The following is an 8,953-nucleotide window of genomic DNA, read 5'->3' as shown; positions in this document are numbered from 1 at the left end:
AAAAACACTAAACAGAAAATAACTAACCACAACCCATAGTGGGAAAACAGGCAGCCTAAATATGGTTCTCAATCAGAGACAACGACAGACAGCTGTCCCTGATTGAGAACCAGACCCGGCCAAAAACAAAGAAATACAAAAACATAGAAAAAAATAACATAGAACGCCCAACCTAGTCACACAGACCGTTGGAAATGGAATGACATAACCAGTAGAATTGGAATGATTTAACAGTTAGGATTGGTATGATTTAACAGTTAGAATTGGAATGATTTAACAGTTAGAATTGGAATGATTTAACAGGTAGAATTGGTATGATATGACAGGTAGAATTGGTATGATATGACAGGTAGAATTGGAATGATTTAACAGGTAGAATTGGAATGATTTAACAGGTAGAATTGATATGATATGACAGGTAGAATTGGTATGATATGACAGGTAGAATTGGAATGATTTAACAGGTAGAATTGGAATGATTTAACAGGTAGAATTGGAATGATTTAACAGGTAGAATTGGTATGATATGACAGGTAGAATTGGTATGATATGACAGGTAGAATTGGAATGATTTAACAGGTAGAATTGGAATGATTTAACAGTTAGAATTGGAATGATTTAACAGTTAGAATTGGAATGATTTAACAGGTAGAATTGGTATGATATGACAGGTAGAATTGGTATGATATGACAGGTAGAATTGGAATGATTTAACAGGTAGAATTGGAATGATTTAACAGGTAGAATTGGTATGATATGACAGGTAGAATTGATATGATATGACAGGTAGAATTGGTATGATATGACAGGTAGAATTGGAATGATTTAACAGGTAGAATTGGAATGATTTAACAGGTAGAATTGGTATGATTTAACAGTTAGGATTGGTATGATATGACAGGTAGAATTGGAATGATTTAACAGTTAGAATTGGTATGATATGACAGGCAGAATTGGTATGATATGACAGGTAGAATTGGAATGATTTAACAGTTAGAATTGGTATGATATGACAGGCAGAATTGGTATGATATGACAGGTAGAATTGGAATGATTTGACAGGCAGAATTGGTATGATATGACAGGTAGAATTGGAATGATTTAACAGTTAGAATTGGTATGATATGACAGGCAGAATTGGTATGATATGACAGGTAGAATTGGAATGATTTAACAGTTAGAATTGGTATGATATGACAGGCAGAATTGGTACGATTTGACAGGCAGAATTGGTACGATATGACAGGTAGAATTGGAATGATTTAACAGGCAGAATTGGTATGATATGACAGGTAGAATTGGTATGATATGACAGGCAGAATTGGAATGATTTAACAGTTAGAATTGGTATGATATGACAGGTAGAATTGGTATGATATGACAGGCAGAATTGGAATGATTTAACAGGCAGAATTGGTATGATATGACAGGCAGAATTGGTATGATATGACAGGTAGAATTGGAATGATTTAACAGGCAGAATTGGTATGATATGACAGGCAGAATTGGTATGATATGACAGGCAGAATTGGTACGATATGACAGGTAGAATTGGAATGATTTAACAGTTAGGATTGGTATGATATGACAGGCAGAATTGGTATGATATGACAGGCAGAATTGGTATGATATGACAGGCAGAATTGGAATGATTTAACAGGCAGAATTGGTATGATATGACAGGCAGAATTGGTATGATATGACAGGCAGAATTGGTATGATATGACAGGTAGAATTGGAATGATTTAACAGTTAGAATTGGTATGATATGACAGGCAGAATTGGTATGATATGACAGGTAGAATTGGAATGATTTGACAGGCAGAATTGGTATGATATGACAGGTAGAATTGAAATGATTTAACAGTTAGAATTGGTATGATATGACAGGCAGAATTGGTATGATATGACAGGTAGAATTGGAATGATTTAACAGTTAGAATTGGTATGATATGACAGGCAGAATTGGTATGATATGACAGGTAGAATTGGAATGATTTAACAGTTAGAATTGGTATGATATGACAGGCAGAATTGGTATGATATGACAGGTAGAATTGGAATGATTTAACAGTTAGAATTGGTACGATATGACAGGCAGAATTGGTACGATATGACAGGTAGAATTGGAATGATTTAACAGGCAGAATTGGTATGATATGACAGGTAGAATTGGTATGATATGACAGGCAGAATTGGAATGATTTAACAGTTAGAATTGGTATGATATGACAGGTAGAATTGGTATGATATGACAGGCAGAATTGGAATGATTTAACAGGCAGAATTGGTATGATATGACAGGCAGAATTGGTATGATATGACGGGCAGAATTGGAATGATTTAACAGGCAGAATTGGTATGATATGACAGGCAGAATTGGTATGATATGACAGGCAGAATTGGTACGATATGACAGGTAGAATTGGAATGATTTAACAGTTAGGATTGGTATGATATGACAGGCAGAATTGGTATGATATGACAGGCAGAATTGGTATGATATGACAGGCAGAATTGGAATGATTTAACAGGCAGAATTGGTATGATATGACAGGCAGAATTGGTATGATATGACAGGCAGAATTGGTATGATATGACAGGCAGAATTGGAATGATTTAACAGGCAGAATTGGTATGATATGACAGGCAGAATTGGTATGATATGACAGGCAGAATTGGAATGATTTAACAGGCAGAATTGGTATGATATGACAGGCAGAATTGGAATGATTTAACAGGCAGAATTGGTATGATATGACAGGCAGAATTGGTATGATATGACAGGCAGAATTGGAATGATTTAACAGGCAGAATTGGAATGATTTAACAGTTAGAATTGGAATGATTTAACAGTTAGAATTGGAATGATTTAACAGTTAGAATTGGAATGATTTAACAGGTAGAATTGGTATGATATGACAGGTAGAATTGGAATGATATGACAGGTAGAATTGGAATGATTTAACAGGTAGAATTGGAATGATTTAACAGGTAGAATTGGTATGATATGACAGGTAGAATTGATATGATATGACAGGTAGAATTGGTATGATATGACAGGTAGAATTGGAATGATTTAACAGGTAGAATTGGAATGATTTAACAGGTAGAATTGGTATGATTTAACAGTTAGGATTGGTATGATATGACAGGTAGAATTGGAATGATTTAACAGTTAGAATTGGTATGATATGACAGGCAGAATTGGTATGATATGACAGGTAGAATTGGAATGATTTAACAGTTAGAATTGGTATGATATGACAGGCAGAATTGGTATGATATGACAGGTAGAATTGGAATGATTTGACAGGCAGAATTGGTATGATATGACAGGTAGAATTGGAATGATTTAACAGTTAGAATTGGTATGATATGACAGGCAGAATTGGTATGATATGACAGGTAGAATTGGAATGATTTAACAGTTAGAATTGGTATGATATGACAGGCAGAATTGGTATGATATGACAGGCAGAATTGGTATGATATGACAGGTAGAATTGGAATGATTTAACAGGCAGAATTGGTATGATATGACAGGTAGAATTGGTATGATATGACAGGCAGAATTGGAATGATTTAACAGGCAGAATTGGTATGATATGACAGGTAGAATTGGTATGATATGACAGGCAGAATTGGAATGATTTAACAGGCAGAATTGGTATGATATGACAGGCAGAATTGGTATGATATGACAGGTAGAATTGGAATGATTTAACAGGCAGAATTGGTATGATATGACAGGCAGAATTGGTATGATATGACAGGCAGAATTGGTACGATATGACAGGTAGAATTGGAATGATTTAACAGTTAGGATTGGTATGATATGACAGGCAGAATTGGTATGATATGACAGGCAGAATTGGTATGATATGACAGGCAGAATTGGAATGATTTAACAGGCAGAATTGGTATGATATGACAGGCAGAATTGGTATGATATGACAGGCAGAATTGGTATGATATGACAGTTAGAATTGGAATGATTTAACAGTTAGAATTGGTATGATATGACAGGCAGAATTGGTATGATATGACAGGTAGAATTGGAATGATTTGACAGGCAGAATTGGTATGATATGACAGGTAGAATTGGAATGATTTAACAGTTAGAATTGGTATGATATGACAGGCAGAATTGGTATGATATGACAGGTAGAATTGGAATGATTTAACAGTTAGAATTGGTATGATATGACAGGCAGAATTGGTATGATATGACAGGTAGAATTGGAATGATTTAACAGTTAGAATTGGTATGATATGACAGGCAGAATTGGTATGATATGACAGGTAGAATTGGAATGATTTAACAGTTAGAATTGGTATGATATGACAGGCAGAATTGGTACGATATGACAGGCAGAATTGGTACGATATGACAGGTAGAATTGGAATGATTTAACAGGCAGAATTGGTATGATATGACAGGTAGAATTGGTATGATATGACAGGCAGAATTGGAATGATTTAACAGTTAGAATTGGTATGATATGACAGGTAGAATTGGTATGATATGACAGGCAGAATTGGAATGATTTAACAGGCAGAATTGGTATGATATGACAGGCAGAATTGGTATGATATGACGGGCAGAATTGGAATGATTTAACAGGCAGAATTGGTATGATATGACAGGCAGAATTGGTATGATATGACAGGCAGAATTGGTACGATATGACAGGTAGAATTGGAATGATTTAACAGTTAGGATTGGTATGATATGACAGGCAGAATTGGTATGATATGACAGGCAGAATTGGTATGATATGACAGGCAGAATTGGAATGATATGACAGGCAGAATTGGTATGATATGACAGGCAGAATTGGTATGATATTACAGGCAGAATTGGTATGATATGACAGGCAGAATTGGAATGATTTAACAGGCAGAATTGGTATGATATGACAGGCAGAATTGGTACGATATGACAGGCAGAATTGGAATGATTTAACAGGCAGAATTGGTATGATATGACAGGCAGAATTGGAATGATTTAACAGGCAGAATTGGTATGATATGACAGGCAGAATTGGTATGATATGACAGGCAGAATTGGAATGATTTAACAGGCAGAATTGGTATGATATGACAGGCAGAATTGGTATGATATGACAGGTAGAATTGGAATGATTTAACAGTTAGAATTGGTATGATATGACAGGCAGAATTGGTACGATATGACAGGCAGAATTGGTACGATATGACAGGTAGAATTGGAATGATTTAACAGGCAGAATTGGTATGATATGACAGGTAGAATTGGTATGATATGACAGGCAGAATTGGAATGATTTAACAGGCAGAATTGGTATGATATGACAGGTAGAATTGGTATGATATGACAGGCAGAATTGGAATGATTTAACAGGCAGAATTGGTATGATATGACAGGCAGAATTGGTATGATATGACAGGTAGAATTGGAATGATTTAACAGTTAGAATTGGTATGATATGACAGGCAGAATTGGTATGATATGACAGGCAGAATTGGTACGATATGACAGGTAGAATTGGAATGATTTAACAGTTAGGATTGGTATGATATGACAGGCAGAATTGGTATGATATGACAGGCAGAATTGGTATGATATGACAGGCAGAATTGGTATGATATGACAGGCAGAATTGGAATGATTTAACAGGCAGAATTGGTATGATATGACAGGCAGAATTGGTATGATATGACAGGCAGAATTGGTATGATATGACAGGTAGAATTGGAATGATTTAACAGTTAGAATTGGTATGATATGACAGGCAGAATTGGTATGATATGACAGGTAGAATTGGAATGATTTGACAGGCAGAATTGGTATGATATGACAGGTAGAATTGGAATGATTTAACAGTTAGAATTGGTATGATATGACAGGCAGAATTGGTATGATATGACAGGTAGAATTGGAATGATTTAACAGTTAGAATTGGTATGATATGACAGGCAGAATTGGTATGATATGACAGGTAGAATTGGAATGATTTAACAGTTAGAATTGGTATGATATGACAGGCAGAATTGGTATGATATGACAGGTAGAATTGGAATGATTTAACAGTTAGAATTGGTATGATATGACAGGCAGAATTGGTACGATATGACAGGCAGAATTGGTACGATATGACAGGTAGAATTGGAATGATTTAACAGGCAGAATTGGTATGATATGACAGGTAGAATTGGTATGATATGACAGGCAGAATTGGAATGATTTAACAGTTAGAATTGGTATGATATGACAGGTAGAATTGGTATGATATGACAGGCAGAATTGGAATGATTTAACAGGCAGAATTGGTATGATATGACAGGCAGAATTGGTATGATATGACGGGCAGAATTGGAATGATTTAACAGGCAGAATTGGTATGATATGACAGGCAGAATTGGTATGATATGACAGGCAGAATTGGTACGATATGACAGGTAGAATTGGAATGATTTAACAGTTAGGATTGGTATGATATGACAGGCAGAATTGGTATGATATGACAGGCAGAATTGGTATGATATGACAGGCAGAATTGGAATGATTTAACAGGCAGAATTGGTATGATATGACAGGCAGAATTGGTATGATATGACAGGCAGAATTGGTATGATATGACAGTTAGAATTGGAATGATTTAACAGGCAGAATTGGTATGATATGACAGGTAGAATTGGTATGATATGACAGGCAGAATTGGAATGATTTAACAGGCAGAATTGGTATGATATGACAGGCAGAATTGGAATTATTTAACAGGCAGAATTGGTATGATATGACAGGCAGAATTGGTATGATATGACAGGCAGAATTGGAATGATTTAACAGGCAGAATTGGTATGATATGACAGGTAGAATTGGAATGATTTAACAGTTAGAATTGGTATGATATGACAGGTAGAATTGGAATGATTTAACAGGCAGAATTGGTACGATATGACAGGCAGAATTGGTATGATATGACAGGCAGAATTGGTATGATATGACAGGCAGAATTGGTATGATATTACAGGCAGAATTGGTATGATATGACAGGCAGAATTGGAATGATTTAACAGGCAGAATTGGTATGATATGACAGGCAGAATTGGTACGATATGACAGGCAGAATTGGTATGATATGACAGGCAGAATTGGTATGATATGACAGGCAGAATTGGAATGATTTAACAGGCAGAATTGGTATGATATGACAGGCAGAATTGGAATGATTTAACAGGCAGAATTGGTACGATATGACAGGTAGAATTGGAATGATTTAACAGTTAGAATTGGTATGATATGACAGGTAGAATTGGTATGATATGACAGGCAGAATTGGAATGATATGACAGGCAGAATTGGAATGATTTAACAGTTAGAATTGGAATGATTTAACAGTTAGAATTGGAATGATTTAACAGTTAGAATTGGAATGATTTAACAGTTAGAATTGGAATGATTTAACAGTTAGAATTGGAATGATTTAACAGTTAGAATTGGAATGATTTAACAGTTAGAATTGGAATGATATGACAGTTAGAATTGGAATGATTTAACAGTTAGAATTGGAATGATTTAACAGTTAGAATTGGAATGATATGACAGGCAGAATTGGAATGATTTAACAGTTAGAATTGGAATGATTTAACAGTTAGAATTGGAATGATTTAACAGTTAGAATTGGTACGATATGACAGGTAGAATTGGTACGATATGACAGGTAGAATTGGTACGATATGACAGGTAGAATTGGTACGATTTGACAGTTAGAATTGGTATGATATGACAGGTAGAATTGAAATGATTTGACAGTTAGAATTGGTACGATATGACAGGTAGAATTGGTACGATATGACAGGTAGAATTGGTACGATATGACAGGTAGAATTGGAAAGATTTGACAGTTAGAATTGGAATGATTTGACAGTTAGAATTGGTACGATATGACAGGTAGAATTGGTACGATATGACAGGTAGAATTGGTACGATATGACAGGTAGAATTGGAATGATTTGACAGGTAGAATTGAAATAATTTAACAGTTAGAATTGGTATGATATGACAGGTAGAATTGGAATGATTTGACAGGCAGAATTGGAATGATTTGACAGGTAGAATTGGTACGATATGACAGGTAGAATTGGTACGATATGACAGGTAGAATTGGAATGATTTGACAGTTAGAATTGGTATGATATGACAGGTAGAATTGGAATGATTTGACAGTTAGAATTGGTACGATATGACAGGTAGAATTGGTACGATATGACAGGTAGAATTGGTACGATATGACAGGTAGAATTGGAATGATTTAACAGTTAGAATTGGAATGATTTGACAGTTAGAATTGGTACGATATGACAGGTAGAATTGGTACGATATGACAGGTAGAATTGGTACAATATGACAGGTAGAATTGGTACGTTATGACAGGTAGAATTGGAATGATTTGACAGGTAGAATTGGTATGATATGACAGGTAGAATTGGAATGATTTGACAGGTAGAATTGAAATGATTTAACAGTTAGAATTGGAATGATTTAACAGGTAGAATTGGTATGATATGACAGGTAGAATTGGAATGATTTGACAGGTAGAATTGGAATGATTTGACAGGTAGAATTGGTACGATATGACAGGTAGAATTGAAATGATTTAACAGTTAGAATTGGAATGATTTAACAGGTAGAATTGGTATGATATGACAGGTAGAATTGGAATGATTTGACAGGTAGAATTGGTATGATATGACAGGTAGAATTGGAATGATTTGACAGGCAGAATTGGAATGATTTGACAGGTAGAATTGGTACGATACGACAGGTAGAATTGGAATGATTTGACAGTTAGAATTGGAATGATTTGACAGGTAGAATTGGAATGATTTGACAGGCAGAATTGGAATGATTTGACAGGTAGAATTGGTACGATACGACAGGTAGAATTGGAATGATTTGACAGTT

This window comes from Oncorhynchus keta, chromosome 30 (assembly GCF_023373465.1).
Source record: "Oncorhynchus keta strain PuntledgeMale-10-30-2019 chromosome 30, Oket_V2, whole genome shotgun sequence".
Lineage (NCBI taxonomy): Eukaryota > Metazoa > Chordata > Actinopteri > Salmoniformes > Salmonidae > Oncorhynchus > Oncorhynchus keta.
Note: the sequence above shows the minus strand (reverse complement) of the source record.